The 22118-nt window shown below is 45.9% G+C and overlaps 1 protein-coding gene and 1 pseudogene across 1 annotated transcript in view; both read right to left on the bottom strand.

The window, feature by feature from the left end:
- Window positions 1–22118, bottom strand: part of astn1 (astrotactin 1) — a 3463295-nt gene that overhangs the window by 3212423 nt on the left and 228754 nt on the right. The gene's annotated exons all lie outside the window — the stretch shown is intronic.
- LOC139268350 (N-acetylglucosamine-6-phosphate deacetylase-like) overlaps window positions 1–22118 on the bottom strand; it is a 33538-nt pseudogene that overhangs the window by 3842 nt on the left and 7578 nt on the right.

Genomic DNA, 22118 nt, shown 5'->3' with positions numbered 1-22118 from the left:
ATTCTCTGGCTCCCTGCAGGTTCTCTGGAGCTGGGCGCAGTGCAGCACGAGCTGTAGGGGGCGGAGCCAGGTCCCTGCGCTGAAAACAGTGCCGGGACCTCTGCACACACGTGCTACAGTGTGCGCGCATGTGCAATAGGCGCCCAAAACTGTGGGAAGGGCCCGAAGCACGCAGCCCCTAGCCCTGGCCGAATGGCCTCACTGGGGCTGCGTGAATAAGGCTCCTCCCACCCACCGGACTCGACTCGGCCTCTGCTTCCCCCCCCGGCAACCCGACCTCCGCTCCCCCCCCCCCGACCCGACCCGACCTCCGCGCCCCCCCACGTGACTCTCTCACTCCCCCCCCCCCCTCGCGACTCTTCCCCCCGCCACCCCCGGACCTCCGCGACTCTTCACCCCCCCAAAAATGTTTTTGATTGATTTATTGATGCATTTATCATTTATTATTGATGATGGCCCTTTATTTGTAAAACTGAAGTGTTTAATGTTTGTAAACTTCCCTTTAAACCCTAGCCCCCCCCCCCACCCCCTTTCCCTACGCCTAATTTGTAACCTACGCCTGATTTTCTAAAGTGCAGACAAGCTTTTTTCGAACGGATAAAAATCTTCACTTACTCCATTCTAAGTTAGTTTGGAGTAAGTTTTCACTGCCTAAACTTTGAAAACAGGCGTAAGTGGCCGGACACGCCCACTTTTGAAAAAAAAATTCTGTTCCAAAGTGAAACTGTTCTAACTGACTAGAACTGGAGCAAACTAAATGCCGAGAATTCAAATTTCTAAGATACTCCATTCTAAACCAGTTGCTCCAAAAAATCAGGAGCAACTCAGGCCGAAACTTGGCCCCATAGAAAGTAACAATATTTTGTGAAGTGACAGGAATGTATTATGGTAATTTTGTCAATTAAACACGACATTTCATTCTGCCAGGAGTTGGTAAACTGATCAATCAAATTGGGTTGTGAGTTTGCTACATTTACTTGCACCACAGACAACACCAAATCCAACAGGAAAATCAGTCAGAAATACACAAAATTACCAGTGTCTCAGAGTCAGTCTAATCAATGCAATTGGAAGAACATATTCATGTAACGAGCTCAAATGACCCTACCTCCAACAGGTGCACATTCGCTGAAATAGCAACACACATTAACATTGAAAGAAAGACTTGGATTTATGTCGCACCTTTCATGACCACCGGATGTCCCAAAGCGCTTTATAGCTAATGGAATACTTTTGGAGTGTAGTCACTGTTGTAATGTAGGAAACACAGCAGCCAATTTGCGCACAAGCAAGCTCCCACAAGCAACAATGTGATAATGACTAGATAACCTGTTTTTATTATGTTGAATGAGGGATAAATATTTGCCAGTACACCGGGAATAACTCTGCTGCTCTTCTTCGGAATAGTGCCATGGGATCTTTTACGTCCACTTGAGAGAGCAGACTGGGGCTCGGTTTCACGTCTCATCCAAAAGACGGCACCTCCGACAGTGCAGCACTCCCTCAGCACTGCACTGCAGTGTCAGCCTAGATTTTGTGTGGTCAAGAGACTTGAATCCACAACCTTCTGACTCAGAGGCGAGAGTGCTACTCACTAAACCGCAGCTGACACAGCTGGCATAGTCACCAATACTAACTCACTCCCTTAGAATCACATACAGAATCACCAACACATACAAAATACTGATGCTCATTGCCATGAAATTCACCCATAGCTACCGACAGGGACACAGTCATGAACACCCCCAGAGAAGAGAAAACACACATAACACACCCACAAATCATGCACCTCAAGCACAACTAAGATGGAAGAAATTAAATAAAACAAAAATGCAACACAAGCCAATGGGAAAATTTGCAGACTCGTTCTGTTCTGGGCTCTGCAAAAAGTGGTTTCCATCTCACCATTCACAACAGATTTGTTACTGGGCACTTCCTGCTTTGTGAGAGAATTAACATTGTAACAAAAAAGGAAACTACCATCAGTCCTACAATGAGTATCCATTAATCCAACAACAGAGATTCAGTTCCAAGCCTCCAATATTCCCAAAGAGTGGGCCAAAAATTCATCACAATGGATAAATAGGGCAGGACTTTAGTTTGCACACTCTACTATACAGGATCGAACCTGAGGAAAGCTCCTTGAAATGAATGCTCTATTCAAAGTGATATAATGAGGAGAATAAGGTCAGCAAATAAATCATGTAAGCAATTCAATCTGTACTTTCTATTACAAATGGAATATGCTGTACGCTTTGTAACATTCAACTCATGGGCACCTAAGCTTTCAAAACACTGAAGGTAATGAGACCGATTTATACCACCTCTGCAGCCTGGGTTCCTGCTGTGTGGACAGTGGAGGTGGGGCTGCTCTCTCATACAGAGATATTGTGACATACACCATTTCAAAACCATCCTTTCACCTCTGAGACCGAAGGTTCAAATTGAACCTGATTAGATAGAATGAATGCATGATGAATTAATTAATGAAGTTAAGGGGTTGTTATCTCTCTAATTTTGGACTGTGCCATCATGTTTTTTGAGTTGCTGGAAAGAAGGGCAGAAATGTCAAGAATTTTAATTAGATAGCAAAAGGGTTTTTTTTAAATTAGAGGTCCATTCTTTCCCATTCACTTTGGTATACTATTACTAGAGAGGCATTCGCTATTAGATTTTTAAAGTTATTGTCACCGGCAAGGCTGCATTTATTGCCCATTTCTTCTTGCCCAGAGAAGGGGCGGGTTTTTTCTTTGATATTCACTGCATTTCTTGTGCTGATGCTGCTCCCACAATGCTGATAGGTAGGGAATTCCAGGATTCTGACCCAGTGACGATGAAGGAATGGCAACAAACGGTATGTGACTTGGAGTGGAACCTACTGGTGATGATGTTCCCATGAGGTTGCTGTTCTTGTGCAAGGGAGGGAGGCGTTATTGAAACAACCTTGGCAAGTTACTGCAGTCCATCCTGTAGATTGTAACTACCACAGCCACAGTGCACCAGAGGTAAAAGGGGTGATATAATGTTCAGGATGTTGTTAGACTGTTTTAAGATGATTTAAATGGTTAACCTATCCCAGCATTCTTTCACTTAGATTTTTAGAGTTACCAATAGGGGAGCAAAAGGAAAATCATAAACTGTCTCCATGCATGAACAACAGGCAGTTTGGAAATGCAAGGACACAGATTGATAAACAACCTGGTCGAGAAAAAGACTCATAACCTGATAAGAGACTAGTTGCCAAGACACCACATACCACAGTTTAAGATAAAGTTTGGCCTACACACTTACTGTACTATAAACAAAGCTAATAGATCAGGAGGCAAAAGGCAAAATATTACAAGCCGGGTAAACACCTAAAAATGTGGCCTCATCTAAACATGCAACATGTGTAATATGTAGGCACAAATCAAAGTTGTGTTATAGTATGGGAATAGAACCAGTTTCCCTTATAAGTTGGAGCATTCTCAGAAGGGTCAGGATCCACACAGCCACATGGAGGGCCTGGAGAGCTGAAGCAGGTTGTGCAAGGATTTGTGAACTTACGTAAAACCATGTGTGCATGAATCACAAGTGGAGTTATCGCCGCCGGACCCTTTGTTGCGACGGTAACCACGGAGCAAATCCACTAACATATGTCAATCACGCACCTGCTCTTCTGGGATGATATTAAACTTCTTGAGTGCTGATGTGTGCTGCACCCAACCAGGCAAGTGGTGAGTATTCCATGACACTTCTGACTTCAATCTTGCAAATGGTGGAGAGATGTTTGAGGAGGGCAGGAGATGAGCCACTCATCACAGAATACCCATTCTCTGCCCTGCTTTTGCACCCATGGTGTTGATCTGGCTTTCAGCTAAGCTACTGGCCAACTGTGTCTCCCCAAGGCTTTGATGGTGGGAGACACGGTGATGTTGGTTCCATTGAAGGTCAGAGGGAACTTGGACTTTTCCTTGTTGGTCATGGTCATTACCTGGAGGTTATGGGGGCGTGAATGTTATTTGCCAGTTGCCAGCCCAAACCTGAATGTAGTCAAGGTCCGGCTGTTGGCAGGCATGGGCTGCTACATTATTACTAAAGTTTGATCGACTTACCAGAACTCAGAACTCAACTCATGATCTCATTCCCTATCGTGCTTCTATCATAGGGTACCCATCATTCAAATTATACAGTAACAAATGCCAGTGTGTCACACTGTACTCATCAACTTATTATACTTACACAGTGGGAATGTGAGTAATATCAGTGTATCATACCATATCCATCAGCCTATTATGTTTGAAATACTGCACTGAGCAATATCAGTGTGTCATACGATACCCGTCAGTCCATCGACATTAAGTAGTGACAATATGAGGAGAGGACCAGTGTTGACACTGTCCTATCACCCCATTGCATTTGCTCAGTGATAAATGTGTGTGTCACACCGTACCAATCAGCCTATTGCATTTATACAGTGACAATGTGAGAAATGTTACTGAGTCACTTCTCCCTGTTGTGGTTATGCAGTAACAGTAGGAAATGTCAATGTGTTGCACAATACCCGTCAGTCTATTTTACTTATACAGTGACATTATGAGTAGAGTACCATTGTTAACACTGTCCTATCAGCTCACTGCATATACACAATGATACTGTCTGTGTCATGCACATCACCCATCATATATAGTGAGAATGAGAAATGGCAAGGTGTTACAAGGAGTACATAGGGATGTACAGGACCAGAAAAGACTCAGCAGTCCATCTGAGCAGTCCCATTAACTAGTAGCCCTCACTTGCCTACTTCCTCAAATTTCTGTCCAGTTCTCCCTTAAATTTTTCCACAGTATCTATATCCACGTCCTCCTTGGGTACACTATTTCATATGTTCAGCAAGGTCCCACAAATCGAAATGGTCTGACCAATATGTAGTAGTCTGTTATAAAAACATAAAATGCTGGAAATCTCAGCCGGTCTGTGGAGAAAGAAACAGAGTTAACGTTTCAGAGCTGTGACCCTTCGTCAGAACTGGAAAAGTTTGAGGTGGAACAGATTATTAAAGAAGTGCTGGGGCAGTGAAAGGAGGAGGGAAGGAACGTACAAACGGGAAGGTCTGTGATCGGGTGGAAGGTAGAAGAAATTAAGAGACAAATGGGATGATGGGCAAAAATGAGATGGTAATGGCACAAGTTAAGAAACAAAAGATGAGTCTAGATAGGGTGTGAAGGGCGGAATCATCACCAGCTGCCCTGGGAAAGAGAAAAAAAAAGAAGGCGATTTGTAAAAAAAAGAGGAAAGGGAAAAAGAATATAGGCAGAGGTTATGGTCTGAAATTGTTGAACTCGATGTTGAGTCCAAAAGGCTGTAAAAGTGCCTAAACGAAAGATGTGATGCTGTTCCTGGAGCTTGCGTTGAGCTTCATTGGAGCAGTGTAGGAGGCCGAGGACGGAGAGGTCAGAGTGGGAGTGGACCTTCCCTTTTGTTCTTTCCTCCCCTCGCCCTTTCACTGCCCTGCACTTTTAAAAAAATGTGTTACATCTCGAACTTTTCCAGTTCTGACGAAGGGTCACAGACCTGAAACATTAACTCTGTTTCTCTCTCTACAGATGCTGCCTGACCCACTGAGATTTCCAGCATTTTCTGTTTTTATGTCAGATTCCAGTACCCGCAGTATTTTGCTTTTGTGCATTGTTTTTTTGTTATCGTATCAGCCGTTGCTCGCTGGCCTCTGAGTGAGAAGGTTGTGGTTCAAGCCCAACTCCGGAGACTCAAACACAAAATCCAGCTTGACACTTCAGTGCATCTCTGAGGGAGTGCTGCAATGTCTGAGGTGCTGTCTTTTGGATGAGGTACAGTCTTCCCTCGTCGGAGATAAAAGATCACATAGCACTATTCAAAAGCATAGCAGGGGTTTCCTGGTGCGCTGACCAACATTAATCCTTCCACCAGCATCACAGATTATTTGGTCGCTTATCCCAATGCTATTTGTGGGACTTTGCTGTGCCACATTTGACTACATTTCAACATTGACTACACTTCAATAGTACTTTATTGGTTGCAAAGCGCTTTGGGAAGTCTGGAGATGATGAAAGGCACTGTAAAAATGAAAGATCCTTATTTCAATCTAGTGCTTTTATATTGCACACAGCTACATGTAATTGAACTGGTTTCATTAGTCCAGGCATGCAGTGCTCTGGAGTTTTCCCCGGTTGTAGTAAAATAGGAAAATAGAAATGGGAACAGCACTACTGCTGATAAACACCAACACGGTCTGGTGAGGACTAACTGTGTTTCACTACTGTCATTTCTATGCCATTCTACGAATCCATCGAACAACAGCAAGACAAAAACTGCACATGTCTAAGCGATGTCAACAATTTTCTAGCTGCTATATCTGCGTAGGAAAGATCTCGGCAGAGGCGTAAGACTCGTGTTGCTGGTCTGCAATGGGAAGGCTGAATGCATAGCCCACCCACGGTCTGTAAAAAGCCAATTGGCAGGAGCCCAGCCCGTTGATGACTGCTGCTTCGGCTCTGCTGTCTCCGATGGCACGTGGAAAGAAGCACGCCCCTCCCGTGAGGTGGTTCCTTGCAGTATTGGGGACAGCAGTTCTACCTGATTCACTCCGCAGCACCATGAGTGTCAGAACCAGTAACACTGCCATCAGTGTCAGGAACCAGTAACACCATCAGTGTCAGGAACCAGTAACACTGCCATCAGTGTCAGGAACCAGTAACACTGCCATCAGTGTCAGGAACCAGTAACACCGTCAGTGTCAGGAACCAGTAACACCATCAGTGTCAGGAACCAGTAACACTGCCATCAGTGTCAGGAACCAGTAACACCATCAGTGTCAGGAACCAGTAACACAGTCAGTGTCAGGAACCAGTAACACCGTCAGTGTCAGGAACCAGTAACACTGCCATCAGTGTCAGGAACCAGTAACACTGCCATCAGTGTCAGGAACCAGTAACACCGTCAGTGTCAGGAACCAGTAACACCGTCAGTGTCAGGAACCAGTAACACCGTCAGTGTCAGGAACCAGTAACACTGCCATCAGTGTCAGGAACCAGTAACACTGCCATCAGTGTCAGGAACCAGTAACACCGTCAGTGTCAGGAACCAGTAACACCGTCAGTGTCAGGAACCAGTAACACCATCAGTGTCAGGAACCAGTAACACTGCCATCAGTGTCAGGAACCAGTAACACCGTCAGTGTCAGGAACCAGTAACACCATCAGTGTCAGGAACCAGTAACACCGTCAGTGTCAGGAACCAGTAACACCATCAGTGTCAGGAACCAGTAACACCGTCAGTGTCAGGAACCAGTAACACCGTCAGTGTCAGGAACCAGTAACACCGTCAGTGTCAGGAACCAGTAACACCGTCAGTGTCAGGAACCAGTAACACCGTCAGTGTCAGGAACCAGTAACACCATCAGTGTCAGGAACCAGTAACACAGTCAGTGCCAGGAACCAGTAACACTGCCATCAGTGTCAGGAACCAGTAACACCATCAGTGTCAGGAACCAGTAACACCGTCAGTGTCAGGAACCAGTAACACTGCCATCAGTGTCAGGAACCAGTAACACCATCAGTGTCAGGAACCAGTAACACAGTCAGTGTCAGGAACCAGTAACACCGTCAGTGTCAGGAACCAGTAACACCGTCAGTGTCAGGAACCAGTAACACTGCCATCAGTGTCAGGAACCAGTAACACCATCAGTGTCAGGAACCAGTAACACAGTCAGTGTCAGGAACCAGTAACACCGTCAGTGTCAGGAACCAGTAACACCGTCAGTGTCAGGAACCAGTAACACCATCAGTGTCAGGAACCAGTAACACCGTCAGTGTCAGGAACCAGTAACACCGTCAGTGTCAGGAACCAGTAACACTGCCATCAGTGTCAGGAACCAGTAACACCATCAGTGTCAGGAACCAGTAACACCGTCAGTGTCAGGAACCAGTAACACTGCCATCAGTGTCAGGAACCAGTAACACCATCAGTGTCAGGAACCAGTAACACCGTCAGTGTCAGGAACCAGTAACACCATCAGTGTCAGGAACCAGTAACACCGTCAGTGTCAGGAACCAGTAACACCGTCAGTGTCAGGAACCAGTAACACTGCCATCAGTGTCAGGAACCAGTAACACCGTCAGTGTCAGGAACCAGTAACACCGTCAGTGTCAGGAACCAGTAACACCGTCAGTGTCAGGAACCAGTAACACTGCCATCAGTGTCAGGAACCAGTAACACCGTCAGTGTCAGGAACCAGTAACACCGTCAGTGTCAGGAACCAGTAACACCGGCAGTGTCAGGAACCAGTAACACCATCAGTGTCAGGAACCAGTAACACTGCCATCAGTGTCAGGAACCAGTAACACTGCCATCAGTGTCAGGAACCAGTAACACCGTCAGTGTCAGGAACCAGTAACACCATCAGTGTCAGGAACCAGTAACACCATCAGTGTCAGGAACCAGTAACACCGTCAGTGTCAGGAACCAGTAACACCGTCAGTGTCAGGAACCAGTAACACCATCAGTGTCAGGAACCAGTAACACCGTCAGTGTCAGGAACCAGTAACACCATCAGTGTCAGGAACCAGTAACACCGTCAGTGTCAGGAACCAGTAACACCGTCAGTGTCAGGAACCAGTAACACCGTCAGTGTCAGGAACCAGTAACACCGGCAGTGTCAGGAACCAGTAACACCGGCAGTGTCGGGAACCAGTAACACATCAGTGTCAGGAACCAACAGCACTGTAAGCTGAATGCAGCACTGAAAAGGTCAGCTTGCCTCAAAGGGACTGGTCAGGTGTCAATTGGTCAAGTTATAGTGAAAGGATCAGTGCAGATGGGAATGATCAAATTTTCCATTGGACTGCAATAGATTGGAAAAGGGAGGGAAGATTCCTCCAAAGAGTCTAGCCACCTGGCTTTGAATACTAGAAAGAAAAAAAAAGATTTGGATTTATATAGCACCTTTCACGGATGTCTCAAAGCACTTTACAGCCAATTAAGTACTTCTGGAGTGTAGTCACTGTTGTAATGTAGGAAACACGGCAGCCAATTTGCGCACAGCAAGCTCACACAAACAGCAATGTGATAATGACCAGATAATCTATTTTTGTTATGTTGATTGAGGGATAAATATTGTCCAGGGCACCGGGGATAACTCCCCTGATCTTCTTCAAAAGAGTGCTGTGGGATCCTATACATCTTCTTGAGAGAGCAGATTGGGCCTCGGTTTAACGTCTCATCCGAAAGACGGCACCTCCGACAGTGTAGCGCTCCCTCAGCACTGCACTGGAGTGTAAGCCTAGATTTTTTTGTGCCCAAGTCTCTGGAGTAGGACTTGAACCCACAACCTTCCAACTCCGAGGGGAGAGTGATACCCACTGAGAGTGCTGACACAAGTAAAGGTGTGAGGGATGGACACAGATTCTGAACAGATTCCCTTTGAGGTTCAGAGATTACATGTCGGCCTTTCACATATAATATTAAATATGTGGGGTAGAGTCTGTGATAAGGGTAGATTGCACATTGTCCGGGGAGGCAGCTGACTCAATGAGATGACCTTTTCTTGTTTCCAAGCTTTCTAATGTTGTTAAATGTCACTGTACCAGCCAGGCTTTGTGACCAGCTCTTCCATCATTGATGGAAGAAAAAGACTGCCATTTATATTTCACCTTATCACAGCTCTCAATAAAATCCCAAAGCACTTCAGATATAATGGACTATACAGTACTGAAATACAGTGATTTATGCAGCCAAATGTGCCAAGATCTTAAAACATAGCAATGAGATGAGTGACCACTAAATAAGTCCAATTTGTTTTTCACGGGGAAGCGTAGAGTTGGAGGGGGGGATCTGAGAAGCCAGTGATCCTATCAAATTCTGCTGGAACAACACGATGTATACACCCTGGCTATGAGAGAACATATCACAGATTCTGATTTTAGAACAAAATGTTGATTTTCCAGACTCTCCTTGTAGTAGGAATCTTTGGTGTGTCCATGCAGGAGTAGCGCCCAGCCCAGCCCAGCCCAGAATACTCAGCTGCAGCATCAGCCACAATCTGTCTTTGCAAATATCCATCAAGGGGACAATAACGAAGATGGCCATCAGTTGAGTGCAGACAAAGTCATCTGCTGCATGACTCTTTGGAGTGCCGAAAAAAGATATGAGGGAGAAAAAAGGTGATAGATTAGAAAAGATAGATAGAAATATAGATAAAGATAAATATAGATAGAGAGAAACAAATACAGATGGAGAGATAGATAGAAAGAAATAGATAGTTAGTTAGTTGGATTAGATTAGATTCAATTCGATTAGATTAGCCAGAAATATAAATATAAATATAGAGATAGTGAGAGATAGAAATAGAAAGAGATAGAGATAGAAAGAGAGAGAAAGAGATAGAGAATTAGTTAGTTAGCTTGGATTAGATTAAATTAGATTAGATTAGATTAGATCAGATCAAATGAGATCAAAGATTGAGATACCTAAGTATGGCTGTTTGTGGAGCAGGAGGGAGAACTGAGTCCAGGTGTCAAGGCAGCAGCAACACGAATCCTCAGAAAACAACGAGGAAAGAACCCCAAGTGCAGAGAGTGCTTTGGAAAGAGGGCAAAGATGTCCTACGGTAAGACTGAGAAAGCTGGCTTGAAGAGCCCTGCTCGGCTCATATAAATCTGAGAAACACAACAACCACTGGTCATCAGACAGTAGGGGCAGTCTATAACTCAAGACTTCCAGCTCCAAAGTTAGTCCAGGCCTGACCTTACTGACTGGTGCACACATTTGTGTAAGAATGCAGATGTGAAAGTAAAACTGTACTGCAGTATGCTCAGAGCTCAACCTATAACTAACATACTGTACAGCGTTGCGATTGAGGCCTGTTTCTGCACCATTTGTTAAACTTTGCTTAGCAACCTCAACCATTTGGTGCTTCTTAACCAGTGGTCTTGATGGTTATACTGTGATGCCTTAGAGGAATCTCCCTGCTATCAGCCACTGGGAAGGTTGTTGCTAGAGTTCTCCTCAACCGTCTTCTCCCTGTGTCCGAGGAGCTCCTCCCGGAATCACAGTGCAGATTTTGTCCTCTACGGGGCACAACAGTCATGATCTTTGCAGCATGACAGCTGCAGGAAAAATGCAGGGAGCAGCGCCAGCCCTTATACATGGCCTTTTTCAATCTTACAAAGGCCTTTGACACTGTCAACCGTGAGGGCTTATGTGAGCGTCCTCCTCCATTTTGGATGCCCCCAAACGTTTGTCAACATCCTTCGCCTGCTCCATGACAACATGATGGCTGTGATCCTTATTAGCGGTTCCATTACAGGCCCAATCCACGTCCGGACCGGGATCAAACAGGGCTGTGTCATCGCTCCAACCTCTTCTCAATCTTCCTCACTGCCATGCTTCACCTCACTGTTAACAAGCTCTCCGCTGGAGTGGAACTCAACTACAAAACCAGTGGGAAGCTGTTTAACCTACGCTGCCTCCAGGCCAGGTCCAAGATCACTCCAACCTTTGCCGTTGAGTTGCAGTACGCGGACAACGCCTGCGTCTGTGCACATTCTGAGGTTGAACTCCAAGACATAGTCGATGTATTCACTGAGGCATATGAAAACATGGGCCTTACACTTAACATCCGTAAGACAAAGGTCCTCCACCAGCCTCTCCTTGCCGCACAACACTGCCCCCCAGTCATCAAGATTCACGGCATGGCCCTGGACAACATAGACAACTTCCCATACCTCGGAAGCCTTTTATCAACAAAGGCAGACATTGATGCGGAGATTCAACATCACCTCCAGTGCGCCAATGCAGCCTTTGGCCGCCTGAGGAAAAGAGTGTTCGAAGACCAGGCCCTCAAACCTACCACCAAGCTCATGGTCTATAGAGCTGCAGTAATACCCGCCCTCCTGTATGGATCAGAGGCATGGACGATGTACAGAAGACACCTCAAGTCGCTGGAGATATATCACCAACGATGTTTCCGCAAGATCCTGCAAATCCTGTGGGAAGACAGGCACACCAACATCAGTGTCCTTGTTTCGGCTAACATCCCTAGCATTGAAGCACTGACCACATTCGATCAGCTTAGTTCATATGCCAGTCACGAGGCTCCCTAAGCAATTGCTCTATGCAGAGCTCTTTCACGGCAAACGAGCCAAAGGTGGGCAGCGGAAACATTACAAGGACACCCTCAAAGCCTCCCTGGTAAAGTGCGACATCACCACTGACATCTGGGAGTCCCTGGCCGAATCTCAACGCCGTGAGCATGAAGAGGTCAGGCGCAGGCAACAGAAGGAGCATGCTGCAAATCAGTCCCCCCCTCCCCCCTTCCCCTGACGAATGTCTGCCGCACTTGTGACAGGGTCTGTGGCTCTCGCATTGGACTGTTTAGCCACCAAAGGACTCACTTTAGGAGTAGAAGCAAGTCTTCCTCGATTCCGAGGGACTGCCTATGATGATGATGATGAGAGGGCAAATATCATGGCAAGGTATTAAATCATACAGAGCAGTAAGTCCTAGGTATAGTCCTCAGCCTGCACTGAGTAACACGGATGTGGGGAGGGGCAAGAGTGACGGAACGTGAAAGTCAGTACACGTGGAAAGTAAAATCAGAATCAGTTTGGGTTCCTATTTGTTATTCAGTGACTCCTGCTGTGAATGGTGAGATGAGTCCAGACCCAGTACTGAAGCTCCTATGTTCAACAAATCTGCTCACACTCACTGCCTCACATATCAAGAATGGCCATTTTACCCGAGGATACCAGAGGGCAGCAACTACACGCCAACATTAGGCACTGCTTTCAGGAAATAAAACTGGGAAAAGGGACAAGGAAGGAGGATGACTTTCGTCCCTTTCCTTTCCTTGCAGACTGCTGCTTTATTTCCCTGAATGACAGCGAGGGATAGTTTGTTTTTAAGATCGCAACATCACTCAAAAAGTCCCACCAAAAAAATGTCACCTCAATAACATGAACAAAATAGAATTCAATTTCACCTCGTGAACTGTTCCGGCTCTACGTCCTGTTGCACTTATCAGAAATGACTTCCAGCTAAATTATTCAACACCCTCAGTGCAAGACATCCAGCCGAGTGTCACTCACTAGAGGATGTTGTTAATTTCAGGACCTGTTCGAAAAGTAATTGGTGTTTAAAGAATAGAAATAACAGTTCAGTCACGGAACAGTTCAGAGGAGCGAATGATACTTCTGTCAACACTGAAAAACAACGACGAACAAACAGGCATCGTCATCATAGGCAGTCCCTTGAATTGAAGGTGACTTGCTTCCACGTCATAAAGTTCACAGGTGTTTCAATGAAGGATCTAAAATTCTAGGTCCTGAACTGAATCTTGAAGGGTGGAAGAAGCCTGTGCGTGGATTTTTTAAACATATTGTGGCTGTTGCACACCAGCCACCACACAGGCTTGACAAAGCTAGGTCTTGGTCCAATGGCAAGGATTAACCAGGACAACTGGAGACCAGCTCTGCTGCACGACCTTGTCCGCACACATATCACAGTGTGGGCTGGCCCGTGCTGCCCTTGCACCCTCGCCTCTTCTGGGCCCCGAACCCATTCCTCTCCTGGGCTCCGATCATGTCACTCTACAATCTCTCGTCGCTCCTTCGCCCCAACCTCGCCAGTCCTGCTGTACTTGCCCACGCTCCAATCACCAACCTGGACCTGCATCCGTGCCGTAGTCCAGCATTCCCTTTGCGTGCTCGATCCCCAGGAGCTGAGCGGAATGGAGTGAGGCAGCTTCCAGTGCTGCCTCCACGGAGCAGCCTGCCACATTTCGGAGGTGCCCGTCGCACATGTGGCGCATGAAAAGTATAAGATTATGAGGAGGCTTGACAAGGTGGATGCAGAGAGGATGTTTCTACTGGTGGGGGAGACTCGAACTAGAGGGCATGATCTTAGAATAAGGGACCGCCCATTTAGAACTGAGATGAGGAGAAATTTCTTCTCGCAGAGAGTTGTAAATCTGTGGAATTCGTTGCTTCAGAGAGCTGTTGAAGCCGGGACATTGAATAAATTTAAGACAGAAATAGACAGTTTCTTAAACGATAAGGAGATAAGGGGTTATGGGGAGTGGGCAGGGAAGTGCAGCTGCGTCCATGATCAGATCAGTCATGATCTCATTGAATAGCAGAGCAGGCTCAAGGGGCCTTATGGCCTACTCCTGCTCCTATTTCGTATGTTCTTATGTCCATCGTGGTGATGCTGCCACTCAGCATCTTGGTCCCTGCTACCTAGGCATGCAGCCCATCGATCTCGATCACCTGCTGACCCAGGGTGTGTCAGCCTGAGGGAAGCCCCTTCACTGTGATAGTGTCCGTCAGCAGCACCAGACCTTTGGGGTGTGCTCGATTAGCGATCCTCAGCACTGCAGGATTGGTGTAGATCCCGTCCGCGATCATCCCGTCGAACACAGGCTGCCCAGCAGGCATCTGGTCGCTGGTGAATAGGCCCACAAACCCCAGGTGCCGGTGGTGAAAGGGCAGCATGGCGTTGAAGAGGTGGGTGATGAAGGTGGCGCCCTGTCGCACTGTGTCTTCACACTGGGACAGATTTGTTGTGTATGCAAACTTTATAATAGTGTAAGACTTGCCACCAGGGGGAGCACCCGTTGGAGACCCAAGGGTCATCAGCACACCTCGTGCAAGCAAGTATAAAAGGCTGTTGTCATGCTGATTCTTCACTCTGGAGTTTGATTAAAGAGACTAAGGTCACATCAGTTTGAGCTTACAGCACACAGTCTTGTGGCGTTATTCTGAACATAACACGATTGGCCACAGAATGACCCGGCGGATCCCATGGCTGACCAGCTCCGGGGTCACCCCCTCGCTCCTCTCCAGCTTGGGGGGCCAGAGGTAGGACTCGGACATTGGCCAGGGAGCCGTGCACGTCCAGCAGGTCCTGAAGCTGGTGCTTCGCAAATGTCCGCAGGTACTCCTCGGGGCGAGCGCCCTTCTTGCCTTTGTGAATGAACGGCCCCTCCAGGTGTAGGCCCAGAATACCAGCTCCCCATGGCCCACCTCAATCTGAGGAATAATCTGGTGGCGGATAGAGACGGGAGAGGTCACGTGTTGGGCAGAAGGAGGTCACTCCGGTGGGAGAGGAGCTTCCGAGCAACTGTGGAAACCCTGCACTTCAGATCCAAGGAGAAGTCAGATCCATACCCTCCATTGATCTGTGTGTCAATGAATCCCAGGGCAATTGATCTGAGCGTACGCGTGGAGCGGACTGGGGTCAGACTGAGCGAGCCCGCGGGGTGAAGCGGCGCCAGGGAATCCTCCCTCCCTTCAAACAATGCCGTCCAATAAATCGGTCTTGGATGCCTCAATCACACAGCTCCAAAACTGCCATATTCTAAAGGGCCACAAGTTACAGAGGGAGGACCTTTGGGTCCGTGAGGGGAGAAGCTATTCTTCGATGAGAAAGGTTACACGGACGTTCAGTTCGCCAGCAAGAATTTGCGTCAATGTACCAGCTGTCATGGAGCTGAGACAGACAGATCTCCAGAAGGTCCCATGTTTCATTCTTGGCGAACTCATCTCAGACAAGCGGCATGTGGAGGGCCTGCTGCAATTGGGCTTCAATGTTCCTGAGGCAGGGTTTTTGCTCTGCATCGAACCCATTGCTATCCACTTCTGACATCTACTGGAGATTGTGTGTGTGTGTGTGTGTGTGTGTGTGTGTTGGGCAAGGACAGGATTGAGCTCAACTACAATGCAGCCATCTGGTGTCATTCCCCAACTGTGCCCACATTTGATGAAAGGCCATTTGGACAGCGAACTGTAAGGCTGCTGGAACCATTTGGAACTGAACTTTAGCATGAGTCCCTGAAGTTCCACAGCGTTCTCCATCTCCTGCCTTAACTTTGGAGGGAGATTATTGGAACTCCCAGAGTAATGGCATAAGTGATTGTCCACACCGTTTCTCTGCGGGCTTTCCACCCATCTCCCACCGAACTTACACTGCTTTCCCGCAAAACGTAGAGCAGGACATGGGTTGGAGCCCCTGTGGAATTTTAGGGCCACTGACTTCAGGGCTGGGAGATTATTGGGGTGAAATTAATTGGTTACATTGCAATTCAATTTTGGACCAAATTACATGCTGACAAACTAATCTATGGACGAGAGCCAAGGTGGTGAGATGGCCATCAGGATCATTGATTCTTACTCAGTGAGTTTATCCAGTGAGTGTAGTGAGCCACAGAGACCAGGAAATTCCCAGGTATCAACGTGGATGGTGGTTCAAGAAAGTAGTCCAATATCACTTTCTCAGACATATAGGCAATAAGTGGGAACTTGTCAGCATTTTGCAATTACCAAGGTCAGAATTTTACAAATCAGTCACTGCAGCTGAAACTCAGGCAGGGAACGGGTGGGGGTGGGGAGTTGCAGAAAATCAAAAAATGATTATCGTAGATAAAATATAGGTATAATAATGAACTGTGCCATAAAGCAGTGGGATGAAAGTTCACTCCATGGGATTCCTCCACAGGTCAAGAGGGAAAGAAAAAAAATCAATGGTTACAATTTCACCTCTCCGAGACCAAGTCAATAACAGCAATACCAGCGATCTGTTTTCCACATGCCAGGGCGAGAGGATGAAGGAGAATCTAAGAAAGGCATGTGGAAGAAAAGTAAAACAATATATATGTACAATAATCTAGTGTAAAAATCTATAAAATCCTACAAGTATTGAAAAAAGTTATTTTATTAACTATAAAGAAAAGAAAGACTTGGATTTATATAGCGCCTTTCATGATCACCGGATGTCTCAAAGCGCTTTACAGCCAATAAAGTATTTTTGGAGTGTAATCACTGTTGTAATGTAGAAAACACGGCAGCCAATTTGCCCAAGAGGGGGTGCCAAGTGGCCTGTTGGCGGCCTGCCTGAACCCGGGGGCACAATTGTCGGGCCGACCTGGCAGTTGGCCGACAAAAAAAAACATGGCGGCCGCAGCCATGCGCTCTCCCCTTTGAGGGCAGCTGCATCACCATTTCACACAGAGTGCACCTGCTGTCGGGAGCACCGGACAGCAGCGGGGCCACTCCCGCGGAGCTATTTCGGATAAGGGGCAATTTCGTGAGGGCAATTTCATGGGGAGGAGGGGGGAGGGGGTCCCCGCCAGATGGTAAGGGGTTGGCGCGTGCACACCGCAGAGGGTAAACGGGCGGAGCGGTCTCGGATACCGCTCCGCTCCTGAAGAAGGGCAATTTACAAAACGGCGGCCCTTCCATGGAGAGTCGGCGGCCATTCCGCGTCGCCCCGTGGCCGCTGCTTTCAGGCGGTCAGAGGCCTTATCGGAAGGGCAATTTCAGAACCACTGTGTTTTCAGCTTCAATGTGTAAACATTTCTACTGACCCAACAATTGTCACTTACGAGACTACGAAATGGAAAGTTTCACTTTTAACTGGGTGCGGTGCTTCTGCTGGCTGATTAAGGAGCTGCAAGTGGTGGGGTTGGCAGAGGTGAGAGGTCATAGCATCAAGTGCAAGCCTACTAGAGAGAGTGCTTATAGCTACAACATCTGAGAATCATATCACCAGGCTGTCTGTGATGGATTTGATCACTCCATTCTTTTTGGTTCGGCTCCATGTTGTGTGCTGTGTTGTGCTCTGTTAACCTACCTCTGCAGTTGATGGTCAGGTCTAACGGGCTAGCATTTAGATTACGTTCATAATGCTTGGTCTACTTCCAAAAACTCTGATGGTGTATGACTCGTTGGGAAGGGGGAAATCAAGGCAATTGACAGTAAACATCCATCAGGCTTTAAATAAGACATTCTGTGCTTTTCTATGTCAGCCAGTGGTTTAACCCAAGTGTCAGCTTATTACAAGGAAGTCATCTTTATGCCCTGGATTGGGGAGTTGTCAGTATCAACCAATCAAATTTGATGGATGATGGAAGTGAAGGCAGTTCAAAGCAATTGAATGTGACTTTGCACTCAAACTTGAGGCAAAAATGTTTCCAGATGAACCTTCTGCAGCATGCCTGACAGTTATCTTAAGTGAAAGTTTATTTTCTTCTTCGAGATGTTGAGGTTGCATCGACTGTGAGAGCATTAACCAGCTTTATTTGAACATTGGCGGAATAGCAGAATTTCCAGGTACCCTGTATTTGTAAAGTGAAGAGGGAGTGGGATTAGAATGGTGATGACTGACTTCATTTTTTTTTAAATACACAGAGATCTCCATATTTAGGATTTTACTAGTGTACTCACTATGGTGTAGATGCAGAGTACTGGCCTGTTTGTGGGTGAGTGTTGTGCCCAACTATGTTCTGTAACTCTGAAAGCAGTTTTAAATTTGTTTCCAGGCCTGTGCTGGAGCTCCTTTGGTTAACAAGCAATAACCAACTAGAGAGCCCATACTGCCCATATTAGAGTGGTAAACATTCACAGGGAAATGTGAGTAGTGATGCTGATCATCAATAACAGTGTAAAAGAGCTGGTGTGCAACGGCCACCACACGTAAAAAAATCCACGCACAGGCATCTTCCACCCTTGAGGATATAGTTCGGGTTCTTCATTCGAAACACCCTCTCATCCTTTTTTTTGGCGTGGAAGAAAGTCATCCTCATTTCGACTGCCTATGAAACATAGAAACATAGAAAATAGGTGCAGGAGTAGGCCATTCAGCCCTTCCAGCCTGCACCACCATTCAATGAGATCATGGCTGATCATTCCCTCAGTACCCCTTTCCTGCTTTCTCTCCATACCCCTTGATCCCTTTAGCCGTAAGGGCCATATCTATCTCACTCTTGAATATATCTAATGAACTGGCATCAACAACTCTCTGCGGTAGGGAATTCCACAGTGTAACAACTCTCTGAGTGAAGAAGTTTCTCCTCATCTCAGTCCTCAATGGCCTACCCCTTATCCTAAGACTGTGTCCCCTGGTTCTGGACTTCCTCATCATCGGGAACATTCTTCCCGCATCTAACCTGTCCAGTCCCATCAGAATCTTGTAAGTTTCTATGAGATCCCCTCTCATCCTTCTAAACTCCAGTGTATAAAGGCCCAGTTGATCCAGTCTCTCCTCATATGTTAGTCCTGCCATCCCGGGAATCAGTCTGGTGAACCTTCACTGCACACCCTCAATAGCAAGAACGTCCTTCCTCAGACTAGGAGACCAAAACTGAACACAATATTCCAGGTGAGGCCTCACCAAGGCCCTGTACAACTGCAATAAGACCTCCCTGCTCCAATACTCAAATCTCCTAGCTATGAAGGCCAACATACCATTTGCCTTCTTCACCGCCTGCTGTACCTGCATGCCAACTTTCAATGACTGATGAAGCATGACACCCAGGTCTCGTTGCACCTCCCCCTTTCCTAATCTGCCACCATTCAGATAATATTCTGCCTTCGTGTTTTTGCCACCAAAGTGAATAACCTCACATTTATCCACATTATACTGCATCTGCCATGCATTTGCCCACTCACCTAACCTGTTCAAGTCACTCTGCAGCCTTTTAGCGTCCTCTTCACAGCTCACACCGCATCCAGTTTAGATATTACACTCAATTCTTTCATCTAAATCATTAATGTATATTGTAAATAGCTGGGGTCCCAGCACTGAGCCCTGCGGCACTCCACTAGTCACTGCCTGCCATTCTGAAAAGGACCCGTTTATCCCGACTCTCTGCTTCCTGTCTGCCAACCAGTTCTCTATCCACGTTAGTACATTACCCCCAATACCATGTGCTTTGATTTTGCACACCAGTCTCTTGTGTGGGACCTTGTCAAAAGCCTTTTGAAAGTCCAAATACACCACAGCCACTGGTTCTCCCTTGTCCACTCTACTAGTTACATCCTCAAAAAATTCCAGAAGATTTGTCAAGCATGATTTTCCCTTCATAAATCCATGTTGACTTGGACCGATCCTGTCACTGCTTTCCAAATGCACTGTTATTTCATCTTTAATAATTGATTCCAACATTTTCCCCACTACTGATGTCAGGCTAACCGGTCTATAATTACCCGTTTTCTCTCTCCTTTTTTAAACAGTGGTGTTACATTAGCTACCCAACAGTCCATAGGAACTGATCCAGAGTCGATAGACTGTTGGGAAATGATCATCATTGCATTCAATATTTCTATGGCCACTTCCTTAAGTACTCTGGGATGCACACTATCAGGCCCCGGGGATTTATCAGCCTTCAATCCCATCAATTTCCCTAACACAATTTCCTGCTTTATAAGGATATCCTTCAGTTCCTCCTTCTCACTAGACCCTCGGTCCCCTAGTATTTCCAGAAGATTATTTGTGTCTTCCTTTGTGAAAACAGAACCAAAGTATTTTTTTAACTGGTCCGCCGTTTCTTTGTTCCCCATTATAAATTCACCTGAATCTGACTGCAAGGGACATACGTTTGTTTTCACTAATCTTTTTCTCTTCACATATCTATAGAAGCTTTTGCAGTCAGTTTTTATGTTCCCAGCAAGCTTCCTCTCATACTCTATTTCCCCCTCCTAATTAAACCCTTTGTCCTCCTCTGCTGTATTACAAAATTCTCCCAGTCCTGAGGTTTGCTGCTTTTTCCAGCCAATTTATATGCCTCTTCCTTGGATTTAACACTATCCTTAATTTCCCTTGTTAGCCACGATGATGATGATGATGGTAATAGATTGCAAACCCAAGACTAGAGGCAGTCAGTTAGGTTCACCTGAGAGTACAAATGTCAACCCCCCGATTCCTCCAAATCCCTGGGATGAGAGGGTTGCCCTATGAGGAGAGATTGAATAGATCGGGCCTATACTCTCTGGAGTTTAGAAAAATGAGAGATGATCTCATTGAAACATATAAGATTCTAAGGAGGATTAACAGGGTAGAGGCTGACAGGTTGTTTCCTGTAATGTATGCACCTGTGAGTACAGGTTTGTAGAGCTGTTGTATTGTGAGTGGCTTAGCCAGTCACGTGATGTTCAGAAGTCTCAATAAAACCCGTCAGTTGAGTCTAAGTCATCCACGATGAGGTATGCAGTTGTGATCCTCGTAGATGAATTGGTAATGTGTAGTGTGATTGTTAAATCTTTGTTAATAAACCAACTAGTTCTTAATAGCAATGAATTGGTATGAAGTCTTAAGCAAAGTACCCATGAAGCAAATACATTACATTTCCCCTGGCTGGAGAGTCTAGAATTAGGGGGCACAGTTTCAGGATAAGGGGTCGGCCATTTAAGACAGAGATGAGAATTGTGAATCTTTGAAATTCTCTGCTCCAAAGGGGTGTTGATGCTGAGTCATTGATTATATTCAAGGATGAGATAGATAGACTTTTGGACTCGAGGAGAATCAAGGGATATGAAGATTGGGTAAGAAAATGGAGCTGAGGTGAAAGATCAGCTATGATTTTATTGAATGGTGGAGCAGGCTCGACGGGCTTTATGGCCTACTCCTGCTCCTATTTCTTATATTCTTATGCTCAAACCATATTTTTTCTAATGACTACAGTGTCCAATGGTTTTTATTAACCCTTTTGACAAGAGACTGGAGATTACTGCTGGTGATAACAGCTGACACCTGTCTAACATGGTTGAATGACTTTCCTGTTTGTCATTTTGATGGAAGGCAATAACTCATTCATATGAAAGAGGTTAATCCTTCTGTTAAAAAGCGGACAGAGCAATGTCATATGAGCCATTAAATACTTGTCTGCTAACAATAATTTCTAGCTTTGTGTAATAGAATAAGTTTAAAATGTACAGCACGTTGATCAGCCTCGAGTAAGGAAAAGATAGGATCATGTTTGGGTGCGATCCTTCATCAGAACTCAGTCCGACGGGTTTGTGTCAATGATATTGACTTACCCTTATTCCTTCTGGAGCTACCTAAAAATAAAAATTATTTATTTAAAACAGTGACATTCATATAATCCCACACCTGCCTCAGGGATGGATGCAATACCGATCCAGTTTATTTTGTACATGTAGAATCCACGGATTTATTACAAAAGATTCCAATTCATAAATTAACATACCTTGTGTCAGAATTACTGGACCCTGTAAAGCTGTCCTGAAGGTCGCACAGATTATTTTATTTTCATATTTAAAATATCTGCAACCCCTCTTAGAGGTCAAATTATTTTTCACTTGAAAGGC

The sequence above is a fragment of the Pristiophorus japonicus genome, chromosome 8 (assembly GCF_044704955.1).
Source record: "Pristiophorus japonicus isolate sPriJap1 chromosome 8, sPriJap1.hap1, whole genome shotgun sequence".
Lineage (NCBI taxonomy): Eukaryota > Metazoa > Chordata > Chondrichthyes > Pristiophoridae > Pristiophorus > Pristiophorus japonicus.
Note: the sequence above shows the minus strand (reverse complement) of the source record. Positions and strands in the feature narration are given on the sequence as shown.